General features: G+C 38.2%; 1 protein-coding gene and 1 pseudogene across 3 annotated transcripts in view; both read right to left on the reverse strand.

The window, feature by feature from the left end:
• LOC124403767 (dnaJ homolog subfamily C member 13-like) overlaps positions 1–3849 on the reverse strand; it is a 97557-nt gene extending 93708 nt beyond the window's left edge. Inside the window, exon 1 of one of the 3 annotated variants that reach the window (XM_046877512.1) lies at positions 3491–3849. The gene's annotated coding sequence lies outside the window, so the exon portion shown is untranslated. The remainder of the gene's footprint in view (positions 1–3490) is intronic. The other 2 variants (XM_046877511.1, XM_046877510.1) reach the window with 2 other exon arrangements.
• Positions 3850–17792: 13943 nt separating this feature from the next.
• On the reverse strand, positions 17793–25136 carry LOC124403747 (annotated as a pseudogene).
• Positions 25137–25794: the final 658 nt, after the last annotated feature.

The raw sequence follows: 25794 nt of genomic DNA on the forward strand, positions 1-25794 counted from the left end.
AAGAGAGATTTTTGATAATCCACAGTTTATAAAAGTAAAAGCACAAATCTGCCAAAAGACTACAATTTGCTGATATTTAATATTTGAAAATGTTTATTGTCAATCAATTGACCATTTAAAAGGTACTGTATGAGCTTTCACTCTTTCAATAAAAGCTGATAAATGTGGTTTGTTTAAAAAACATTTTTAAAAGACCAGTAATGAGAATAAAATCTTACCCAGCCTAACTTGGAGCTAATATCTCAAGCTAAATATGACACAAAATGTATTTGTAATCACTTTTTTGTACCCTATAAGAGATCATGGATTTGTTTAAATTTACAAAAAAAAAAAAAAAAAAAAAAAAAAAAAAAGGTACCAAAGCCAATTTATCTAAAATGTATCTAAAGGTGAAAGGTGGAAGACTATTGTCCCCAGCTGCACAGAGTTGCCTTCAATCGAAGAGAACACTATCCAGGGACAGGCCTGGACGAAGTGGGAAGATCCATGGAGAGAACCTTTCTAGTCTTTTTTTTTTTTTTTTTTTTTTTAACTTATGCTGCATTATCACCACAGGCCATAGGATAAATAATAATAAATTACTAAGGGACTTGTATAGCAGAAGCTCCACATAAATGTTAAGATGTGTGTTATTATTGAAAAATTATGTATCTGTATGGAGAATGAATGCACTAAAGCCTTATGGATAAACCGACAAATCCTAATAGCCACATTCAATAACCTAGTAGAAAGCCATCTCAGAAGAGTGAGGGCTATTAAAGCAGAATGATCTGGAATGAGTGTTCAAAAACTTATACAGTACAGTGAAAAAGCATTTGCCCCTTCTTTATTTTACTTTTTCACATAGGATTAGGCAGGTTTAGACATCTTTCTCCCTTAATAAATGAAATGATAATTTAAAAACTGCATTTACTTGGGTTATCTTAATGTAATATTCAAATTTGCTTGATTATCTGAATCAAAAAGATTAGGACAATACTTTTTCACAGAACTATAGATGGGGCTATCTAAAGATCCTTGGACATGTGTGTGTGTATCTCTCTCTGTCTCTCTCTAATCTAATTATATATATATATATATATATATATATATATATATATATATATATATATTTTAGGGATGCACCGAAATGAAAATTCTTGGCCGAAACCGAAAAAGAGGAAAGCAAGGCCGAAAACCGAAACACCGAAAGAAATTGTGCCAATTATTATTACCATTGCATTTATGGCTATGACTGTGTACTAACCTTACTAAAATCAAGGCATTTCAATTGTATAAATCAATATTAAAGTTTCAAAGAATAAATCAATTACAAATTATAAAAAATATTTATTTATAGGACATTGCAACAATGCACAGGATAAAATAAATTAATTCAAACTTAAATGCACTCATGTGTACATTAAATAATAATGTACAGGCCCTCTGGCCTGCTGAAAGGTTAGAAAAAGCTGCAGTAAAATTAAATATGTTTTTTCATAAAAACAAAGTGCATTCAGAACAAGTGCAACTGCTTAAAGATAACAATATCACTGGGAAACTTCAAAAACGTCCACCACAGACGGAGTGCACATGCTCAGAGGGGTTTTGCTTTTCTGTGCCGCGCTCATCTCATATTCAGCATAGCAATCGGATGTTTGGATTTCAGGTGATAAATTAAACCCGACAAGGAGAAAGTCTTTGCAGACGCACCCCATCTTAAAATTTCAGCATTACATGTTTTGCAAATCGCTATCCGTGGGTCTTTCTCAGACATGCACGTGCAAGGCAGTGCTTTCTGTTTGCGTCATCACAACAAACTGTTTCGATCGGTTTTTTTCCGGTGATCAAAGTCTTTCTGCCGAAAACCGAATATTCGGTGCATCCCTAATCTATCTATCTATCTATCTATCTATCTATCTATCTATCTATCTATCTATCTATTTATATATAATATGTATATATGGTACTGTGAATTTTGAAAGCCTGCGCACACACCTTTCTAAAGCTTGTCCAATTAATTGAATTTTTAATCTATTTGAAAGCTAATCTGAAGACGTATATGAATTATGTAAATAGAGTGTTATTCGCCCCTCTAGATTTTGAGAGACTTTGTATAACCAATGCCAAACTTCATCAAAACTGTTGTAGCAGTATGGAGTAGATATTTTACTTTGTTTTAAATTGTCATCTGTCTGTAGTTTAGTATAGCAGAATAATTTCAGGCACAGTCAAGGTTTCCAGAAGGGTGTCAGGTGACCAAGCTCCCCAGCTCTCAGCATGAATCAATAAGAACTGCATCATGCAGTAAAACTGCCATTACTACAGGGTTTATACACACACACGCACACAAAGGAGTGGCATGAATTAGTAGACACTAGCAAACTAATAATTTTACTCACTACAATTTCTACTTTACGTTTTATTAATGTTGGTTGGCACATCTTGTGTCCACAGCCTTTTATCATATACTGTATCATACTATCATACTCTTAACAACAGTCAGATTGACATCAAAGTTCCAGAAGAAATCAGAGAAATCAAAAAACCCTGAATTACGTGATCATTTACACTACTTGATTTTTTGCATATGAACAGAGCGACTTCAACCGGTTACCGGGTAACGACTTCATACACAGACCCTCATACCAAAAACCTGCAGATGACCGAAGCATGTCAAAAAATACACTGTTTATTTTGTCAGAAAAAGTAAACTTACAACAGATTTTTTTAAACACCATCAATGATCACTGTTAAATAAAAAGCCACAGACAGCACTTACAACATATAACCTTAATATCTCAATCCCAGAACTGGAAAGCAAATCACCTTTGTAGATTGTATTACGTTTATACAATTTTATGACAATTTAAAAAAAAAAAAAAAAAACCCGCAATCTTCAGATTAGTAAATCTTTTCTACACCCTATGGCAGGAAAGCAAAGGGGGCGCTGTCGCAACTTTATCTTGTCAAAATATCAACGTTAGCATTAATTATCGAGTATAATTTAAACTAGGTATATAGCATAAAAATAAACGCAATATAAAACCGAACGGTATTCAGTCACTTTAAAGAAGAAGAACTACCAGTAACAAATTAAACAAACAGACAGTCAAATGAATCATCGGGCCTATTCTCATACAATGGCATTCATGCAATATCATACAATGGCATTGTTACGATTAATTAACTTTACATGCCAAAGGTTTTAAATAATTATACAAATGTGTAACTTAAAGGCGTCAAACCGGTGAATGTCGTTAAAATAAAAAGTAACAAGACAGACCTCCAAGCGGCTAGGATTAAAAATACAATGACTAAAACAAGCTGAGACATACTCCGAGGGGCTGGATTGTCATTCACCCATCATCATTCCAAACTGTTGACACAATGATGTAATACGGATACCCAGGTTAGAGAAATAGCATTTGCAAGCGGGCTTCTCTGCATCACTGAATCAAATACTGCTAGTTAGCATAGCTAAGAGAGCACAGGTACGTGCAACATTTACCTGGGTGTTGATACCAGATGTGACTTTTTTTTTCGTCCCAGCACCCTCAACGTTCAAAAAAGCGTCAACCTTTCTATCCTTTATCTGTGTGTTGTGCCACTGAGCATTGACAACTGCGCTTCGCTCAGTAATAAAACTCAGGACGGCGCCATGTTCAGTTTACACAAAGTGCTAGTCTGCGCATGCGCCGACCACGAGTTTGTCACGAGGCTGTCAGCTGGCTGGAGAGACAGGAAGTTGTTAGGAAACCGACCTGCGGGTTCACTAAATTCTCTCCCAGATTATTGCCCTCGTCAACCAAATCAAAAGGTCTTCTGCTGATTGAGAGCCTTTGTAAACACAGTAAACTCAATGGATGTCAGATTGCTCCACTTTGGTCATTTTTGTGAGGTGAAGGGTTGTAATCTAAATCAAATTAACATTTATAATACTTAATAAATGACACCTGCTGTGTCGAGAAAAAGAATTAGCCCATTGGGGTGATTATGAGATTGAAATAAAGGTTGTAATGTTTAAAAGTTACTTGCGAGCCTGCTGAACTATAAACACTGATACAGAGGTGAAAGCTAGAGAAGCAACTAGTTTACTGCATAAGGAAAGACCAGGAAAAAAAAAATCTCATTTGGTTGATGCAAAGTAGTTAAAGGTTAAAGGGCTTGCTAAAGACCTAAGAGATGTGAGACAGATTTTTTGTTTTCTTTTCTTAATTAATTTTTATTCAAACATTGTACATAATAATTGTTCAGTCACTTCTAAATGCACTTTTTTCTAAAGTTTAAAGTTTAAACTTTGTACTGTTACAGTATGTGGGAATAGAAGTTACTGGGCAGAAAAAAAAATGTAAAACTGCATTTGGAAGTGACAACGTCTTAAGTTTCTTCAAAGAGGAATACATTCTGCTCAAAATAAATAATTAAAGGGTCCCATATTTTATAAATAAAAATGATTGATTCCTGAAAATATGTAAATTTTTTCATTATTAGAAAAATCATGTGAAAGTTTATAGGACTGTGGTGAAAACTGCAATGTTGTATGGTTTAGAGACAGTGACATTGAGTAAAAGACAGGAGATGGAGCAGAACTGAAAATGTTGAGGTTTTTGTTGGGAGTTACGAGGATGGACAGGATTAGAAACAAGTTTATTAAAGGGACAGCGCAGGGACATTGAGATGGTTTGGACATGTGCGCAGAGGAGTGACATGGGGTATAGTATATCGGTAGGAGAATGCTGAGGATGGAGCGGATCCTGAACGGATGATCCGCTGTGGCGACCCCTAATGGGAGAAGAAGAAGAAGAAAAATCATTAGGTCACTGAACCATGATTATTTAGGTGACTTCCTCTGAAGTATTCTCCTTGTAGGTTTTGGGGTTGCAAAAAAGCCAAATTAGGTCAAGTTCAATTTCAAATTGTATTTGTCACATACACGCAGAGTACGACATGCAGTGAAAAGCTTTATACGACATCCGACATTTAAGTATGAAAAAAGGAATAGGATATAATGGAAAAAAAATAAGGATAAGTAGATATATAAAAAAAAAAATGTATATACATGAATCTAGATGGGATGGATACGTATGGCAGATATTGACAGTACAAATTAAAGTGATTTAGGTTTGTGATTTAGGGCGAAAGGAGTATGAGGCACAGTCATATTTTTACATTTACATTCTTCTCTACACCAAAAAAGTTCTTAATGACATTTGCTGTATGATTGGGGTCTCTGTGGAGCTGCATATAAATATGGGGCAAATAAGTGGTATTGCATGATGGATAAGTGTCTGCTGGTGTTTCTCAGCATTGAGGACACCTCCCATATGATAAAAAGTTATTTTTAAGTAGATTTTAAAATTCTTTTTAAAATATACAAAAAATTACCAAAGAATATAATTTTGGCTATTTTTTTTGTTTATATATTTTTGTTTACATATTTAAAAATATATATTTTCAAATTGTTAAAAATAATTATTTTGACCTCCATATATTTCAATTCAAGAGGGATGTGGCAAAAGCCAAGGAAAAGGCATATGAAGAGCTGTATGAGAAGTTGGACACTAAGGAGGGAGAAAAGGATTTGTACTGATTGGCCAGGCAGAGGGACAGAGCTGGGAAGGATGTGCTGCAAGTTAGAGCAATAAAGGATGGAGATGGAAATGTGTTGACTAGTGAGGAGAGTGTGTGGAGAAGATAGAGGGAGTATTTTGAGCAGCTGATGAATGAGGAAAATAAGAGAGAGAAGGTTGGATGGTGTGAAGATGGTGAAGCAAGAAGTGAATAGGATTAGTAAGGAGGAAGTGAGAGCAGCGATTAAGAGGATGAAGATTGAAAAGTTAGTTGGACCAGATAACCGGTAGATACCGGTAGAAGCATGTAGATGTTTAGGAGAGATGGCAGTGGAGTTTTTAACAAGATTGTTTAACAGAATTTTGAAAGGTGAGAGGATGCCTGAAGAATGGAGAAAGAGTATGCTGGTACCGATCTTTAAGAACAAGGGAGATGTGCAGACCTGCAGTAACTACAGGGGAATTAAGTTGATCAGTCACACCATGAAGTTATGGGAAAGAGTAGTGGAAGCCAGGCTGAGAGAAAAGGTGACCATCTGTGAGCAATAGTTTGGTTTTATGCCGAGGAAGAACACAACAGACGCATTAGTTGCTTTGAGAACGTTGATGGAGAAGTATGGAGAAGGTCAGAAGGAGTTGCATTGTGTGTTTGTGAAATTAAAGAAAGCGTACGACAGGGTTCCGAGAGAGAAATTGTGGTACTGTATGAGAAAGTCAGGTGTGTCAGAGAAGTATGTGAGTCTGGTGCATGACATGTATTAAGTGTGACAGCAGTAAGGTGTGCAGTAGAAACAACAGACTGGTTCAAGGTCGCGGTTGGACTGCATCAAGGATCAGCTCTGAGCCCTTTCCTGTTTGCAGTGGTGATGGACAGGTTGATGGATGAGGTTAGACATGAGTATCCATGGATGATGATGTTTGCGGATGATATTGTTATTTGTGGTGAGAGTAGGGAGCAGGTTGAGAAGAGCCTGAAGAGGTGTAGGTACGTGCTGGAGAGAAGGGAATGAAAGTCAGCAGGAGTTAGATAGAGTACAAATGTGTGAATGAGAGGGAGGGCAGTGGAGTGGTGCAGTTGCAGGGAGAAGAGGTGGAGAAGGTGGATGAGTTCAGGTACCTGGGGGTCAACAGTGCAAAGTAATGGAGAGTGTGTTAGAGAAGTGAAGAAAATAGTGCAGGCAGGGTGGAGTGGGTGGAGAAGAGTGGCAAAAGTGATTTGTGATAGAAAAGTGTCTGCAAGAGTGAAAGGGAAAATTTATAGGACTGTGGTGAGACCTGCGATGTTGTATGGTTTAGAGGCAGTGGCATTGAGTAAAAGACAGGAGGTGGAGTTGCAGGTAGCAGAGCTGAAGATTTTCGTTGGGAGTGACGAGGATGCACAGGATTAGAAATTAGTATATTAGAGGGACAGCAGGATGTTTTGGAGACAAGGTGAGGGAGGTGAGATTGAGATGGTTTGGACATGTGCAGAGGAGGGACATGGGGAATATCGGTAGGAGAATGCTGAGGATAGAGCCACCAGGAAGGAGGAAAAGAGAAAGACCAAGGAGGCGTTTTATGGATGTGATGAGGGAAGACATGCAGGTAGTTGGGTTGAAAGAGGCAGATGTAGAGGACAGGGGGGTATGGAGCCAGATGATCCGCTGTGGCGACTCCTAATGGGAGAAGCTGAAAGAAGAAGATATTTCAATCCAAGAAATTAAATTCACATGTAACATTTTAAGAAAGTATTTATTAATAGTCTAAATCATGTACATATAACAGTTCCAAATCAAGCAAAAAACATACTTTAAATTATATTATATATATATATATATATATATATATATATATATATATATATATATATATATATATATATATATATATTCATGTTTGCCACACTTTAAAATTCAGATCATCAAACTAATTTAAATATTAGTAAAAGATAATACAAGTGAACACACCATGCAGTTTTGAAATGAAGGTTTTTATTAATGAGGAAAAACAAAATCAACGTTGTTGAACTGTTTGCTGTGAATTTTGTTTGTATCGGTGTTTTAACATTTTTTACAGTTCGTTTTTTCTCTCTTTCATCGCTTTAAAATATCCGAATATTGTTTTGATTTTCTGCATCCTTTACTTTCCGTTGGCTCTGTCTTGTCTATTTTTTGCTTTCGAAAGAGCGTTTTTTCCCTGTTTGAGGGTTTGAAAGCAGTGAGCGGAGGACATTCTCACCAGAACTACGAACACACACTACAGTAATAATATTAAGGTACGTAATTTCTCTTCTATGGCTAACATCCAGTTCATTCAGTGTGTGAAGTGTGACATGTTTAGTCGGTCTTTCTCAGTTATTAGCGATAATTTTATCTGTGAGAAGTGTAAGCTAGTTTGCTCTTTGACGGAGAAGATCTTAGCATTAGAGGAGCGCATCCAGAGTCTAGAGAGAAGTAGTGAGTGCGAGAGCAGTCCAGGTTCTGCAGGGGAAAGTCTGGATGCCCTAGGTGAAGTTAATATTCCCCGACTCCGGCGTTAGAGCCCTCGCAGCGGGGCGAATGGGTGACGGCTCGGCAGCATTCTCGCAAAGCCAAAGCTAACGCTAAGGCTTCCCCATGGGAGCACCATTCCTCTCCGCTTCACGTGTCCAACAGGTTTGCTCTCCTCAGTGAAGCACCCGCTGAGAAACCTGAAAGAGCTCTGGTTTTTGGAGACTCCATTTTAAGGCACGTGAAATTAGCTAGACCTTTAGGGGCACCAGCAGCACAGGTTATGTGTATACCGGGAGCCAGGGTGCCGACATAGCGGGTTAGCTTAGATTCTTAGGAAAGCACAGGTTCTCTAAGATAGTTTTTCACAAAGGAGCTAATGATATACACCTTCGACAGTCAGAGGTTACTAAGAGTAATATTATAGAGGTGTGTAAATTAGCGAAGGCAATGTCCGATGCAGTAACATGCTCTGGCCCCATCCCAATGCGACGTGGTGATGTAGCCTACAGCAGGTTAAGGTCGCTAAACTGCTGGATGTCCGAGTGGTGCTCCAAAAACAATGTGGGCTTCATTAATAATTGGAGCATTTTTGAGGGCAAGGCTGGCCTGTTAGGGCAGGACGGTATCCATCCCACTCAGGAAGGTGCTGCTCTCATTTCTTGTAGTATAGGTCATAGTCTCAGAACAGCACTAGTTAACAAGTGACTGTCTAGAGCCAAGGCCAGGGAGCAGACAGACAGGCTAAACCGTCTGCTAGCTGCACAGAGTCGTCACTCAGGCTCCACCAAATTGAGACTGTGTCTGTCCCCCGAGCGAAACCAAAATATAGGAATTCTTAGAAAGTCTGTTTTAGTAACCCGATTAACATCAAATTAAGTAAGACTGAACGCACAGCCAGCACCTCTGATCTAAAGATAGGATTGCTGAATATTAGATCTCTCACGTCAAAAGCGCTTACTATAAACGAAATTATTACCGACCAGGAGTTTAATATAATGTGTTTGACAGAATCGTGGATTAAACCGAATTAATATGTAGCATTAAATGAAGCGAGTCCTCCTGGGTATAGTTACATACACCAACTCCGTCTAAATGGCAGAGGAGGTGGAGTCGCAGCTATTTATAATAATAATCTAAACGTCACACAAAAAACTAAACACAAATGTAAAACATTTGAAGTTCTTTACACCAGCATAAAATATTCAGTGTCCAAAAGCAGGTCCAGTTAGTCAATTCCACTAATTATTATTTATAGACTCCCAGGGCCCTACTCTGATTTTCTCATAGAATTTGCAGATTTCATCACAAATTTAGCTACTTCTTTAGACAAAGCATTAATTATTGGTGACTTTAATATTCATTTTGATAATCAGGAAGACTCCTTAAGAGCAGCAGTTGTGTCCATTCTAGATTCAGATGGAATTAATCAGAATGTTCTAGGACCCACTCATAGTGGTGGACACACTCTCAATTTGTTGTTAACATTTGAATTAAAAATAAAAAACAATTTAGTCATAATTCCAAAATCTGAAGCTATTTCAGACCATTATCTCCTCTCTTTTAAAATCTGCCTCAGTCATTGCATTTCTACCTCACCACGTTACTGTGTAAAGCGTACTTTCACGTCAGCTACAGCAGCTCGTTTTATCAATAATCTTCCAGAAATTACGATATTAGATAGATCTCCGTCTGACCCCACAGAGCTCGATTGGGCCACTGAATACCTAGAATCAATGTTATGTTATACTCTAGATGATGTAGCTCCCCTTAAGACCAAAATGATCAGGGAGAAAACATTAGCACAGTGGTATAATGATCATACACGCACCTTAAAACAGACCATTCGAAAATTAGAACGTAAATGACGTCAAACAAATTTAACAGTATTTCAAATAGCATGGAAGGAGAGCCTCTAAAATTATAGAAAATCTCTTAGTGCTGCTAGATCAGCATATTTCTCCACCCTCATAGAAAATAACAAGCATAATCCTAGATTTTTATTCAGCACAATAGCAAAATTAACAGAGAATAAAAGCACTGCACTAACATGCACACCATCATTAGGTAGTAATGATTTCATGAACTTTTTTAATAATAAAATTGAAAACATCAGGCAAGAAATCCAGACGGTTAATATAAATCCAAATTATTTTACAAGTTACCCTGTAGACAGCAGTATAATTATAGCAGACAATCAACTACAAAGCTTCACTCCAATTCATGAGAATGACTTAATTTCATTAATTTTCTCATCAACCTGCATTCTTGATCCCTTGCCTACAAGTTTCTTTAAACAGATAACTCCAGAGGTAATTGAACCTGTTAATATAATAATAAAAATATAATATATATAATATAATATAATAATAAAAATAATAATAAACTCTTCCATTAGCACTGGTTATGTACCAAAATCCTTCAAACTGGCAGTTATCCACTCCCTAATTAAGAAACCTGACCTTGACCCATGTCAGCTGTCCAACTACAGACCAATATCAAACCTCCCCTTTATCTCCAAGATTTTAGAAAAGGTTGTAGCACAGCAGTTAGGCTCACACCTACTTATGAATAACATTTTTGAAATGTCAGTCAGGATTTTGGCCTCATCATAGCACAGAGACAGCACTAGTTAAGGTGGTAAATGACCTGTTATTGGCCTTTGATCAGGGTTTTGTCTCCTTACTTGTTTTGCTCGACCTCAGTGCAGCTTTTGACACCACTGATCACACTATTCTAACAAGTAGTATAGTGTGATCAGTGGTGTCAAAAGCTGCACTGAGGTCGAGCAAAACATGTTATGCTCTTGGCTCAGGTCTTATTTGACTGATCGCTATCAGTTTGTTGATGTAAATCGTGAGTTCTCCACACTCTCTGAGGTAAAGTTTGGTGTTCAACATGGATCTGTCTTAGGCCCTCTGCTTTTCTCTTTATATATGCTGCCTTTTGATGAAATTATTCATAAACATGGGATTCGCTTCCATTCCCATGCTGATGATACACAGCTGTATATTTCAGCAAAGCCAGATGAGAGAGATCAGCTTAACAATGTTGACAAGTGTGCAAAGGAGATTAGACAGTGGATGCTTGATAACTTTCTTTGCTCAACTCAAATAAGACGGAAGTACTTTTACTAGGACCACATGCAGCTAGAAGCAAACTTTCCGATTACGTAGCATCTCTGGATGGTGTTTCTGTTTCAGCATGTACGGCTGTCAAAGACCTTGGTGTTATTATTGACCCTAGTCTTTCCTTTGAGGCTCACGTGATAATATCACCAGGATCGCCTTCTTTCACCTTAGAAATATTGCTAAAATTAGAAATATGATGTTACAGGATGCAGAAAAACTAGTTCATGCTTTTGTTACTTCTAGATTAGACTACTGTAACGCTTTACTGTCTCGGTGTGCAAATAAGTGCATAAATAAGCTTCAGTTAGTTCAGAATGCAGCAGCAAGAGTCCTCACTAGATCTAGGAAATATGACCACATCACCTGTGTAACCTGTATTAATTAGTCTACACTGGCTCCCAAACAAATCTTGCATTGATTATAAAATACTACTACTGACGTATAAACCAATTAACGGTCTCGCACCGCAGTATCTAAGTGAACTTCTGATCCCCCAACGCCTACTGGGATCAAAAGGTGCTGGCTATTTGTTGGTTCCTCAAATAATGTAGACTACAGCAGGGGGCAGATCATTCTCTTATAAAGCCCCACAGTTATGGTACAGCTTTCCAACCGGTGTTTGGGACTCAGACACAGTCTGTGTTCAAGTTGAGGTTGAAAACATATTTATTCAGTCAAGCCTTTGATTAGTAGATTTTTTTTCTTAGGTAAAGGCTCAGATCTGGAGGGAACATTTGGGAACAGAGTGTTTGGTGAACTGGGATATTTGTATGCTGTCGTCCCCTCACATTCACATTTTCCCTCAGGTTTGTTGACGGTGGTGTGGTGGGTCGTCTCTTATCCCAGAGATCCCTCATGTCTGCATTACCTTCTGGTTCTCCCTTTAAGTCTGCTGCCATAGCGAGTCTTGCCGGAGTCCAAACTGCACAGTGACATTAACTTTTCATACAACAATAAGGACACTTAATAATCCATATCCTTCTCTTTCTTTCTCTCTCTCTCTCTCTCTCTCTCTCTCTCTAGTTAAACTTGCTTCTGAGGCTCCAGTGACCACTGGTCCTGCCTCTCTCCCCTCCGTGGATCTTCCTATTTCGTCCAGGCCTGCCTCTGGATAGTGTTCTCTTCGACTGGAGGGCACTCTGTGCAGCTTGGGACGGTTTCTCATCAACGCCTTGGGTGGTTCCATGAAATTCCGGAGTAAGAACTGGCGCTTTGAGGATGGATTGGACTGTAGTTAACAGTCTCCTACACTGACCCAGGAATACAGTTCGCTTCTGATCATCCACACTGTACCCCGCAACATTGTATATCTGCTTCAAATGGACATTAAGTGCAACCCAGATGAGGATGGGTTCCCTCTTGAGTCTGGTTCCTCTCAAGGTTTCTTCCTTATGCCATCTGGGGTAGTTTTTCCTTGCCACAGTTGCCACCGGCTTGCTCATCAGGGACAAACTTACTTACAAAGAACATATTTACTTTTAATCACCACATTATCTGTGTAAAGCTGCTTTGAGACAAAGTTCATTGTTAAAAGAGCTATACAAATAAAAATGAATTTAATTGAATCTGAAACATTAAAATGTGACAAACATGCAAAACAATAAGAAATCAGGACACTTTTTCACACCACTGTATAACCTTCGACAGACAGTAATTTTTTTATACCAGTCACATCTGCACAAACTCTGTTTCGGACTCCATTTTCACCTTTGACCAGATACCAAAACCAGATATAAGATCATAAGATAATAAACAAAGACAAGGAAAATCGGAGGACTTCAGGCTAAGCTAAGGAAACCCACATCCACCAGCGCTTCCAAGTATTTTTTGGCGAACAACCCAGATGAGCTCAGGATCTTGACTCTCAAACAGAGACTGATTACAAACAATATTAAGGTTTTCTCCGAAACTTGGCTTGTTTTCGGCCTTCCAAACAGCATGCTGGAGCTCAAAGGGTGCACCATTTTTTGAGCTAATAGAGAAACAGCATGTACAGGTAAAAATAGAGGTGGGGGCTCTCAGAGGTTGTTGGAGGTTTTTCTAGCTGCTCTCCTGATCTTAACTACCTGCATTGTTATTCTAGTGTATGTCCCCCAGATGCTAATGCAAATAAACACAGCTATAAAATAAGTTATCTCTGCTATAAACAATCTGCAGACAGTGCATCCTGATGGAGCTTTTATCATTGCTGGTGATTTGAATCTTTGCAAATTAAGATTTGTTCTGGCAAAATTCCAACGGCATGTGTCCTGTTTCACTAGGGGACACAAAACTCTAAATCATGTATAGTACACGCAAGTGTGGCTTACAGAATTACACCCCTCACCCACCGTTGACAACTGGACAGTCTCCCATTGTTTCTCTTGCCCAAGAACTCTCCAGTCATTAAACGTGAAAAACCTACAATCAGGACTGTTAAAGTCTGGCTTGATGGGACAACACCACTCTCCAGCAGCAGTTCTCACATACTGTACACATACATACGACTGGAGTGCATTTGCTATACAGGCCACTACTGAATCAGTCACCAACATCAATACTTACACCAACTCTGTTCTTGATTACATCAACCAGTGTGTGGGTCACGTGATTACATAAAGAAACATCGCCAATGCCAATCTAAGGATAATCTAAGGAAAAATAATCACAAACTTAACAATATGTAATGTCTATGCCCCCCTGGGAGTGATTTTTGTTTTTATAGGAAAATATTCGACTTCATGATAAAAGCTAAAGTAATTATTATATGTGGTGGAGATTTACCCAAAAGGTCAAATCATCAACATACCCAATAACCACATCATTGCATGAAATATATGTATTAATGTTGGAATTGGGCATACTAGATCTTTGGAGGGACTTTTACCCATCCGGTTGTGATTACACATTTTGTTCAAATTCTTATGACGTACACTCAAGGATTTTATTTTAAAGAGTGTCAGCCAGCGGTGCACGCACTTTTGGGGTTTTTTCTCCTGTATTTTTTGTCTAGCTGCCCACACCCTGACAGTACAATCTGGCCAGACATGGACCCAGCAGATGACCACCAGGCTTAACTCTCCTCCCTGGTACAGATCACCGCCTCCCATGACCACCAGATACAGGAACTAGCGAATGTGGTTCATAAGTTGGCCCTTCAGTGCAACCAGGATTCTGCTCCTCAGACCCTGGCCAGCCAGACCCTGCCTCTCAGATGCATACTGTTTAATCTCTGATAGCCACAATCCTGGCACCATTCCAGCACCAACACAGCGATATGAGGTTCATCTCCCGGCCCCTGAGCATTTTGCGGGGCAATCTGTGGAGTGCCGGTTATTTCTGCTGAACTGCAAATTCATCTTCCAACTCCAGCCCTCGTCTTTCCCGGATAACCTTACCAAAGTGGCCAATGTGATTTCCATTTTAGGATCTTCCAGTTCCGTGGCGTGCACTTCCAAGTCGGCGCCCATCTTGTAATTTTCCCCACGATTTTCCGGTATTTAAGGACATCCCTGCCTGCTCTGGATCCTGTTCCTGTTCTTGACCCCTGTTCTGCTCTGCTCTGGTTTTGAATTCTAGACTGTTTTTGGTTTGTGTTTCTGCCCTGCCTATACTGTTCTGTTTGCTGGCTTTTAGATTTTTTTTACTGTGTTTTCGGTTTTGGTTTTGTCTTCCCTGCATCGCCCTGTTTGCCTCCGTTTTTGACCATGGACTTATTTTGGACTTTGTTTTTGCCTGTGCCCCATTAAAGCCTGTGTTTTCACCCAACTCCTGCTTGCATCCTGCATTTGGGGCCTCACTTAACCAGTCACACCCATGCTCACTGACGCAATAATCTGGCCGTGCACCGTGTCCCCTGCGTTCCTTACATTCCCTACTTTCAGGCAAGCCTAAATAGTGGTCCTCCCTTGGAGGTGCACTGGAGCGGAACGGCACCCTCGGAGGTGCACTGGAGCTGAGAGACACGCTCCTTAAAGTGCACATAGGTCAGACACTAGTTTTAAGAATATGCTGTGGAGTTCCTTTAATCATCTTTAATTCTAGTCATGCAGGTAGAGAAAGGTGTATCTCATGTACAGTGACTGCAGCCAAGCATGGAGTTAGCAAGAACGCTGAACTGTTTGTTTACTCACATTGATAATCTGGCAGCCACATGCAAATTTTCCCTTTAAAATGTCAGAAGAATTAATCAATTTCTATGTCATGTCTAAATAGCTGAGTCACTAACAGTCTTCAAACAATTTCTAAATATGTACCACTTACAGAAAAATGTTTTTTTTTTTTTTTTTATCATTTTTGCTTTTCTAACTTTTCTTTTCCCCACAACAGGGTTTATAGACACATGGCATTTAGTCTGTGACCTAATGAAGAACTAACAGGATTTATTTATTGATGGAGAATTTAAAGAATTTCTGTTTGTCACTCTGGATTAAATTGTCTTTTAAGTACCATAAGTGCTAAATCTAAATCAGGGGTCACCAACATGGTGTAGATGAATATCATTTATAAATAATAACATATAGTTAAAGGTAAATTGAGCAAATTTGTTATTTTAGAAGTGTGTATCAAACTGGTAGCCCTTCACATTAATCAGTACCCAAGAAGTATACCTTAGTTTAAAAAATGTTGGTGACCGCTGATCTAAATAATTTGGCCTACTGCTTGTAAGCCTAGATCACCTTGTACTTCTTAATGGAACAGAGCATACTACTTCTAGATTTATTCAGAGGGGTGTCTTTAGTAGACAAAAGGTTTTAACATTTAGGTGGTTACATAACAGTTACACACAGACTCTCCACTGGTGTCCCACTAGACTCGGTACTTGGTCCCCTCCTTTTTTCTTCTATACCCACTCTATTGGTGAATTAATATCCTCATATGGGTTTTCTTACCACTGCTATGCTGATGACACTGAACTTATCTTTTCTTTCCCTCCCTTAGATTATACCACAGCTTCCACTCAGATCTCAGCATGCTCTTCACGGATGAGTGCTCATCAATTAAAACTCAACAGCAGCAAAACAGAACTGCTGGTCATCCCAGGTGATTCATCTCCAGGTCAAGATCTCAGAAAAACTCTTCATTACTCTCTGTTCTCCCTTTCAACCACTGCTCACAACCTTGGGGTAACTATGGACAATCAACTGTCTTTTTCCTCACATCTTGCTAATGTATAATTTTTGTCCTTACAGGCTGCCCAGGTGAATGTTTCTTCTCTTGTCATTTCGAGACTAGACTACTGCAACTCTCAGCTGGCAACTCTTCCTCTGAAATGCTATTCAGCCACTGCAAATGATTTAAAACGAGTTGTGTTCAATCTGCCCAAGTTCTTTAACACCACCCCACTGTTGCGCTCCCTTCACTGTCTTCCAGTAGCTGCACGTATCAGATTTAAAACACTGATGCTTGAGTACAAGACCAAAAATGGATCAGCACCATATTACCACAGAGTCCTCATTTCACCTCACACTTCACCACACTGTCAAAGATCCTTCAGCACTACCTGACTAATACCACCTTCTCTCAGGATGAGAGGTAAGTATACTTCAAGGCTCTTCTCTGTTCTGGCACCGAGGTGGTGGAATCCCTGGCTACCTTTAAGCGATGGTTGAAGACATACCTCTTCCTGAAACACAAGATTACTTTCCAAGTTTGCTTTGTAAAAATCAATAGTTGTAGTGTGATTTATCTTAAGTTTGTAATCTAGCATACCAGTGTAGATTTATTCATTGCTAGAGACTCAAAGCACTTTTGTACGTCTCTCTGGACAAGGGCGTCTGCTAAATGCCACAAATATCAGTAAATATCAAAATTTCTGTTAATGTGAACAGTTAAGAAATTATCTCCTAAAGGCACAAAGTTAAACATGAAACACTCTTTTGCAATATTTTAAACTACCGGAAAAGGTAGGTATAGTTTGTGAATGTAACACTTACTGATCATTGGACGAGACACCTGTCATTCAAGATATACAGGTATGAAATCTTATAAATTTGTTTCTTGTACATTTGTAAAGTTCTCGGTTTACTTTAAACTATTTTTTATTTCGATTAGTGCACCTATAAATATAAGAAAATAACAGAAGTAAACATTGGCAAGCAAGGAGAAACTGTTGTACTTCCTATATATCTTGACTGACAGGTGTCTTGTCCAATGATTGGTAAGTGTTCCATTTGCAAACTATACCTACCTTTTCCGAATTGTTGCACGTTAACAAATCCGAAAACACAATGACAATTCAGACAAACCGGGAAAGGAAGGTATCGTTTGTGAATAGAACACTTACAGATCATTGGATGAGAAACCTGTCATTCAAGATATCCAGGAAGTACAAAAGTCTTTTATTGATTGATTGATTAATTTATTTATTTTTATTAAGCAATTAGCCATATACAAACAACGTGGCACAGAACAGGTGCATGAAAATACAAATATATACACATGGGGAAATAGGGGAAAAAATATATATAAATAAATAAAATTAATAATAATTAAAATATTTAATTTAAAAAATATATATAAATAATTAACAGGGCTATGGTTTATTCTGTAAATCATTTTTTTTTTATAAAGGACAAAAGATTCATTGTATTTTTTTTTAAAATCACTTAATCACAAGGGCTTTTGTGAAAGAAATAAACTCAAAATGCAAAAAAAAAAAAAAACCTTGGTTTCAAGTATTTTAATTTGTGTATAGAAAATTTTTCCATCAGAAGTATATTATTAACAAAAAAGTCACACATAACCATAAACCACGCAAACACATTTTTACACATTTTTGTTATTATACCAAATACACAAAAAATGTTGTTTAGCAATGAAATAAGTGCACTTTAGAATTACATAAAGTAAGTAATAGTTACCTCAGGAATAATGTAAAATGTGTATTTTGATATATGAAACTATTGATGTTATGGAGATTTTAAGTCATTAAGTGTGTACAAGATAGAAAAGGAATAAAGGACCTTTTAGTGAGAAGAGATACGGCCATTCCTCCATAACCACTGCAATGGCTGGTGCAGGCATACTATTAAGATAGCGTCGCTGGATGACGTAGGTCTTCTCCATCAGAGGTTCAGCTCTCTCTGCACCAACTATGCCTTCCTCTGAGTAGATGTCAAGGAGATAACTTTTCATGGCATGTAATGATGCCTCAGTTTCACCAGGAGGAAATTCTACAGGACTCCACCTTACACAACCATAATGATCTACAGGGCCTCTTATCATGCCTTCATTTGCTCCCTTACTTTGTGGCCTTCTCTCTCTGCGTCGTCTCACAAGAGTATTGTTCCTGTTTTTGTATTCCACTCGAGTTTTAATTTGTTGCAAAAGAGAGTAACAACCATCTCCAAGAATGTCTCCATTTTTTGCAACATCTGCAAAACAATTTGCATGGCTTTACAATGCTTGAACAATATTGTGACAAATTGCTCTGGATGGGTTAGAGTCATGTTCCAGCATCTGATCAACCACTGCCTTCACCATATCTTTTCTATCGCTGGGGGATGGTCTTGTTTTATTTGCTAATGCTCTTGCAATTGCTGCTGGCATCCTATCCCAGTTAACCTGGAAGTCTGCATGCCATGGTTTGCCAAGTTGTGAAGATGAAGACGAAATAGTATCTTGAGTTCTGACAGGTATGGTGCAAGGAGTGTTCAAGGTGCTGGCTGCAAAAGTTGGAGAGGTAACAGGAAATAGTTCCAACTGAACTATTTCAAGTCCTAAAAATAAAAGACCAGATTATTACATGAAGGGGGAAAGAACCACTATAACAACTATAATTTGCTGGTGAATGCCATATAAAGACCCCAAAGTAAACGATGACGGGAGTTATTTTCTCCAACGTAAATCTCATTTCTTGGACTACAACAAACACACGGATTGTAGGCAACAGTTTACTTCCTGAGATTGGTGATGTAGTAAAGACCGACATTAGCATAATATCTCTCGCTTGGACTCACAGCCTGTAAGTTAACTCCTGTCAGTATTGCACTGTAAGCGAATCTTTCAAACATGGTAAGGAGCGTCACGTTTCTAGCTGACTTCAGAGGTATTCAGGCCAATCACAACGTACTGATTAGCAGGGCCATTCAGGGACAAAATCAAAGCGTACCAATGTAGGTTAACTGAGCATATGGTGACACAAACGATTGACGCGTCGTGCAAATGAGCGGTAAAACCCCGGTCACGCAATCCGTTTTGAAGTGGGTGCCCCGCATGCACGAGCGTAAAGCCTAATTAATGGAAACACATTATTCGCTTTGCGTCAGTGCACACGCACCAGCATAGTGGGTACACTGGTGCAGAGCAGAGCGAGACCTTCAGCCTATGTGCCAGGGCTTAGCCCAGATGGCCCTGGCTAGGGTTGTGCGGATGGACGATATCTGACCGACATCATGATAGTAATGACAGTAATAAATGAAATCTAACACCTGCTGCTCTGTGATGTGACGCGTGTTCAGCTCCGCTGAATTCACACATTCAGTTTTTAGTGTCTGCTCTCTCTAACAAAACTAAATTATTAAATTACAAGAAAAAAATCTAAACAATGGTGGAAGACAGTGCCACCATGGGCAAGTGATCTAATCGGTGAGAGACAAAAAAATAACGAAAATTATAGTAAAATAAATTATAGTAAAATAACGAAATTATAGCTTTTAAGTAGAAAATAGTATTTATGTAAAGAGATATATTAAAATAAAAAGTGCAGAATTCGTCTTAAGTGGAAGTAATAAAGTACTCTTCCCCCCCCGTTTACCGCGATGGTTTACCCTAAACATCGTCAACTGCCAATTTATGGGACATCCCCCAACCCTAGCCCCAGCCCAATTTAAACCCTGTTATGCACTATTCGTCTAAAATGTTATTCTACTTGATTTCATGCATTCTATGTATTTTATTTGTAACTTCATTTTTATTCTATTTTGTTACTATTCTATTCAGCTTCAGTCAACTAAATTTTTTATAGGGTAATATCAAAATATAGTTACCTTTAAAGCCATGGAGTAACTTTCGACACTGAATAGGTCGAATGTATTTCACTATATCTTTCTCTTGTACCAAAGCAAGGTCTTCCTTGTTTTCCACACCAAGTTCTTGCAACCCATTCAGGAGTGAAGTCAGAGTTTCATCAGAGAGACCCGGTAAGAATGACAACACCAATTCCTTCAGCATTACTTCATCCATTTTCTGAAAAGAGTTTGGGCAGACATGCAATCAATAACATTTCTTAATTTTGTATGGTTTTATACAGTATGTTTTAGTTTTATTACTACAACAGGCTCACACTGTCCATGTCGTTTACAAATAAATTATGTTTACACACACTGTACTGGTAATAACACTATATTTATATTGTTTTTTACATATTCATTTTCAAATGTTCAATCGGCTGACAGTTTTGATATAACTGCAATAAAGAATCACGTAAGGGCAGAATATTCATATATTGAGACTGGAGACTGCTGACATTACCTGAACTTGGAAATTTGTTTAGTACATACGTTAAAGGGGTTGGGGTCTAATTGTATTTCATGTATTTTGACTTATTAACACAGTAATAGAATTGGATTCCTCATGGGCAAAGTTTCTAAGAACCATTTGGACATGTGTGACTTAGTATTTCTGTGCCGTATGCACTTTGTTGGGGTTCATACAAGTTTCTGAACGTTTTTTTCGACTGCTGATTCTGTTACATAACAGAATCACTGAAAGTACAGTGAAAGTCCTCATATGTACACTTTACCAGAAATAGCGCACGAACACACCAACCAAGAGCAGACACAAAATCAGTGTCACCAAAAAGGTGTGTTTTTGAATGTAAGGAAAACAAAATTCAACTTTTCAAAGAACCCAGCATTATGGGAACAATAGATGTAGTTTGTTTATCTGTCACTGTTTAAAAACATGTTATTATAAAGTACACCCAATAAATTTACAATATCTTGTGTATGCATTTTTTACCAAAGCAGCTTGCTCTACTTGTCCTGCCTTTTCCCGCTACCTCTGTCACATTTAGCTTAAACTGCCTCTGGAAAAGAATGGTGGAGAGCAATAAGTGATACATCACACATTTTGTATGATGGAAGAGGATAGTAGTCCAGCAAATCTTCTTGTTTGATGCAAACATAATCCTCTTGGGCTACTCCTAATTTGCAATAGACACCAATGTCACTTAGCTTCACAAAAGTATATTTTTGAGTCACAAACTGCACAGACTTATTAAGAACAATGATAAGATGAATCTTTCCAACATAAAGTTCTACATCATTACTCTCAAGCAAAACATACATCCCCTTCGGTATACTGTGCCTTTCACTGTCACTTCATTGCAAGCTACTGCAGATTGTGACTCAAAATTTTTACCAGCAACTGATGCCCTGATCCTGTCATTATAATCACTTACATAAAACTCTGTACCCTTTTCAACATGCACAACCAAAGGGAACAGACTGCCTGCACTTAAGTAGGCTTGAAGTAGTTGGTGTCTTTCTGCAAGCGTTTTGCAAAGATTCTTGAAGTTGGGCAATTTCCGGGCACACTGCTTGAAGAAGGTGTGTTTGCTCTCAAAGCGTAATGTCCACAGACGTATAAGAGGGCCAAACTGAAGAATAAGCTGTGGATAATGGCACAAATAGTGATGCTTGGGCTTTAACAGACTGGAAGGGAAAAGCCTTTGACGACTACAGACATATTCTTCAATGAGGACTTTCAGATATGCCACCTGGCCGGTTGTAATAGCTGGTGCACAAACAAGCTCTGCAATCTCTCTCAGCTGCAGTATAAGTTGCCAAACTTCATTTTCAGAAAGATCTTTAATTCTGTCCCCCACAAAAAGAGGTAGCAACCTCAGAAAACACCAGTTTTGAACGGCATGCCCACTTAAGCGTTCGCTACCTGGAGACAAGTCTGCTGGTTTGCTGTTGGCATCATTTCCTTGATATTTGAACTGGCTTTTACATCTGTTTAATTGTAAGTAGGTAAAGTGCTTCTCCTGAACCAAGTGACCAACAAACAAGGCAAGGTCATAAGACACAATACCCTCAAACAAATCATGCCCCAGACATGTCGGGAGCCCTGGCTGGCAAACATGAAAATAATTGAGCTGGTTAAAAGGAGAGTCTGTCTTAATGCCACAAGCTGAGACAGTATCGCTGGTGGCTAAAACTTACAAATGACTGTGATAGGATTGTGCAGTTCTTGGAGTCCCACATGTGTATGGTTCATTCATAAAAGTATTTCTGTCAATCTCACAGTAGCGGCAGAAATGGCTGGTTCGACTAAAGTTTTCTACAAAACCTCCAATGCAGTGTGATCCCAGGTTGTCTCCTGAAATGGCAGTCAAAGCTCCTTTTACAATGCCATCATCAGTCAAAATACCTTGCTCCTCTAGAAGCTTGAGATCACTGATCAATGGTTTAAAAGCTTTGTTCATGCCAAAATATTTAAAATCTTTCTCCCTACATAGTAGGACAAGTTGCATATGATCAATTGTGGATCTATTGTGAGGTAAAATGTCAGTCAGGGTCATGTAAACTGCTAAGATTTTGTGGTTTTTTTCCTGAACCAAGTGGGTTCACAACCTCAAAGGCATCTTGATACAGAATCACACCAACAGAGGAAGGTTCTGTTTTTAACAATGGATTTCCCTTAAATCCCTCTCCATCTCTCACATCCTGAATGAGATTTTCAGTAGCTGGTTGCAAACGTGTGGCAACATGTTGTTCTCTTATAGACTCGCTTTTGAACAGTGTGGCCAACGTCTCACTGATAGAAATATACTGGGTAAAGCACTCCTTACCATTTTCATCACTGCCCAGAAGAAAAGGCACAGGCTCAACATAGTTGAAATTGTTTTTGAAAAAGCTCTTTCTTTTTGGTCTGTGCTCAAAATGTCCCTGTTACACATCTTAAGAAGATCTGCCCTGCTAATTTTATCAATGATGTTGCTTATGGTGGCCTCTTGGATTCCAAGTTCTTTTAGTTTCTGACTTAAAATCATATAGGAATGAGACAGGCCAATTTCATGGGCATTTTGAAAGTCCTCAATGATTGTCTGTATTGTACTGGATGGTAGCAACAACTTGCCTTGTAATTTAAGATACAGAAGGGCAAGGTTTTGTAAATAGAGAGTTTCATCCACAGCAAATTCCCTTTCTGGCTCAGTATCTTCCACAAGGAAAGTATCAGAACATGGCTGACTACACGGACTACTAGGCTCAGTAGGATCAGACACACATAACAAGGCGTGATCTAGATCTCTATGTTTCCTTGAAAAATGCGAGGCTAAAGAGGATGCAACGGTAAAGCTGCAATCACAACCTCTGACTGGGCATTTTATTTCTAAACCTTCTTGTATGTGTGACTTTAAATGTTTAATGAGGGACCTTAAGGTGTCACATGTAAATGTACAAAACTGAGCCACACATTTGAGGGGAGTTTCAAACCGCTTACGACGTTGCACAGATGATCCACGCCCTGTATGCTCTCTATACATATGAGATTTTAAAGCATTTGATTTGCGACATATCCGAGAGCATTCAGGTACACCGCAATGGTACATAAAGTCGGGAGCGTTACTATGCAGTTTTGAGTGTTGAATAAACTCAATAACTGTCTGAGACACATGTTCACACAAACTAAATTTACAGTTGAACATTGTGTTCGATTCAGTTTGAGAAAAAAAATACAGGGCTAACCAGATTTAAAACTGATCTTGTTACTTAGGATATAGATAACAGACTGCCCTAATAACTCAAAGTTAATATATTTGGTTCACACACATGAAAGTTACTAAACTGAACAACCTAATAGTTAAAAAAACATCTTAAACACATTAGTGAAAATATAAAACTAAGGGACAAGACAACTAGGGTGTCAACACTAAAATGAACGATGTGTGTAACTTAGTTAGAAAGCTCACCACCCCACTACTGCTCATAAATACAAACAAGATTATTAAAAGCCAATAATTATAAACATATAAATTAAGTTCAGCTAAAAATCACAGTAGGCTAACGTTCGTGTACTTGCAAACACAAGAGTTTAGCTTAGTGTAACAGTGAGAACACTGCAGCGCAGGCGCACATTTGTCAGTGGAACAAAAAAAAAACATTTGGCAGTGGAATTTATCTGAGACAAACGAATTATTATTTTTTCCTGCTTTTTTTTTTTTTAAATATTTAAACATTGACATGCGCACTTCATTTTTCATTTGACGAGACAGATAGCGGCTGCTCTGTACCGCTCACACACAGCTAAAGGCACAAGTCTGAAATGAATTTACTTTTGCCCTAATCCACGACACTACAACCTGGTTTCACTGAAACCGGGCATATAACGTTCATTTATCTAGCTGATAATAACAGCCATAATGTCTAATTTATATACATTCAGGCCACAGAATAACGTTACCTCACAACTTTATTCCCCAGTGCTTAGCTTACCGCTGTGAGATGCTGTGGGAAGAACCTACAGTAAAGAAAGAGAGAACGTTGTAAGCACCAAGAAAAGCTTCAGTTAACAGATAATGTTATTTTTTTAATTAAGGCTTAAAATCTCACAGTACAGCACACTCAACACAGGACACTCAACACTACCAACGTCTGTTCATTTCTTTCTTTTTAAATTCGCGGTCCTACACGAGTGTGTTAATCACTAACAGCGCAACAACAAAACCTACAACTAACAAAATTTGGCTGATACTTCATGCACTATCACATATATAAAAAGAAAAATAAAAAATCAGTCATTAAATTGACAAATTTGGACATTTTAAAACTTACCACTGAATCCGCAGAGATGAGAGAACTCAAAGATAGCGCCAGCGCGGGAGGAAAGTCACAGCCGCTTCCTGTAATTTCGCTGATGGCATTATTTTTACAATAAAAATCTCAACACTGTACTATATTGTGAAATATCACAGTTAATGCCTGTGAAATGCTAATAATGTAAGTTACTGTGAAATATTACTGTTACATCTTGTGAAATCCCGGAAATTTTTTACAGTGCATAATACTTAGAGTTTGGTAAATGCCTAAAAGGTTTGACACTTTAGGCTTTGCATATTCTTCTCACCTCTTTTATACAGACAATAAATGGTCAGTTCATCAACAACTGCTCAGATATTTATAATTTTTAAGGTTTGTGTGATTTAAGGTTTATGTGATTTCTTTGCTCTTCCTCTCAAATTTAAAGTCTCCTTACACTTTAGACTCAAACATACGTTTCTGCTTTTGCCAGATCTATATGGTGGATGTTCAGACTAAATACATTCATTAGGTAACAAAATGTGTAATTCAATTTGTATTATTAATATATTTATTAGGGCTGTCAAAATGAACGCGTTAATAGCAAATACATTTTGACGGCACCAGTTTTATTAACACGTGATTATGCACTATTGTGTTTTGTGGCAATTTTTCCAATTTTTTTTATCGTACAGAGAAAAGCAATACATCATTCGAATCTGTAAATGGTCTACTTTTATTTGAATACACTCATAATAACAACAAAATGCTGTGCTAATGTAAAAAAAAAAAAAAGGAAAACAGACAGGGGGTGCTTTCTACCATCTGTCATCTCTCTTTACAGACACATATATTATCCTTCTATCTCAATAACCTGAAATATAAATAGCATTTAGAATGTCTACTTTTAAATAAA

The sequence above is a fragment of the Silurus meridionalis genome, chromosome 21 (genome assembly GCF_014805685.1).
Source record: "Silurus meridionalis isolate SWU-2019-XX chromosome 21, ASM1480568v1, whole genome shotgun sequence".
Lineage (NCBI taxonomy): Eukaryota > Metazoa > Chordata > Actinopteri > Siluriformes > Siluridae > Silurus > Silurus meridionalis.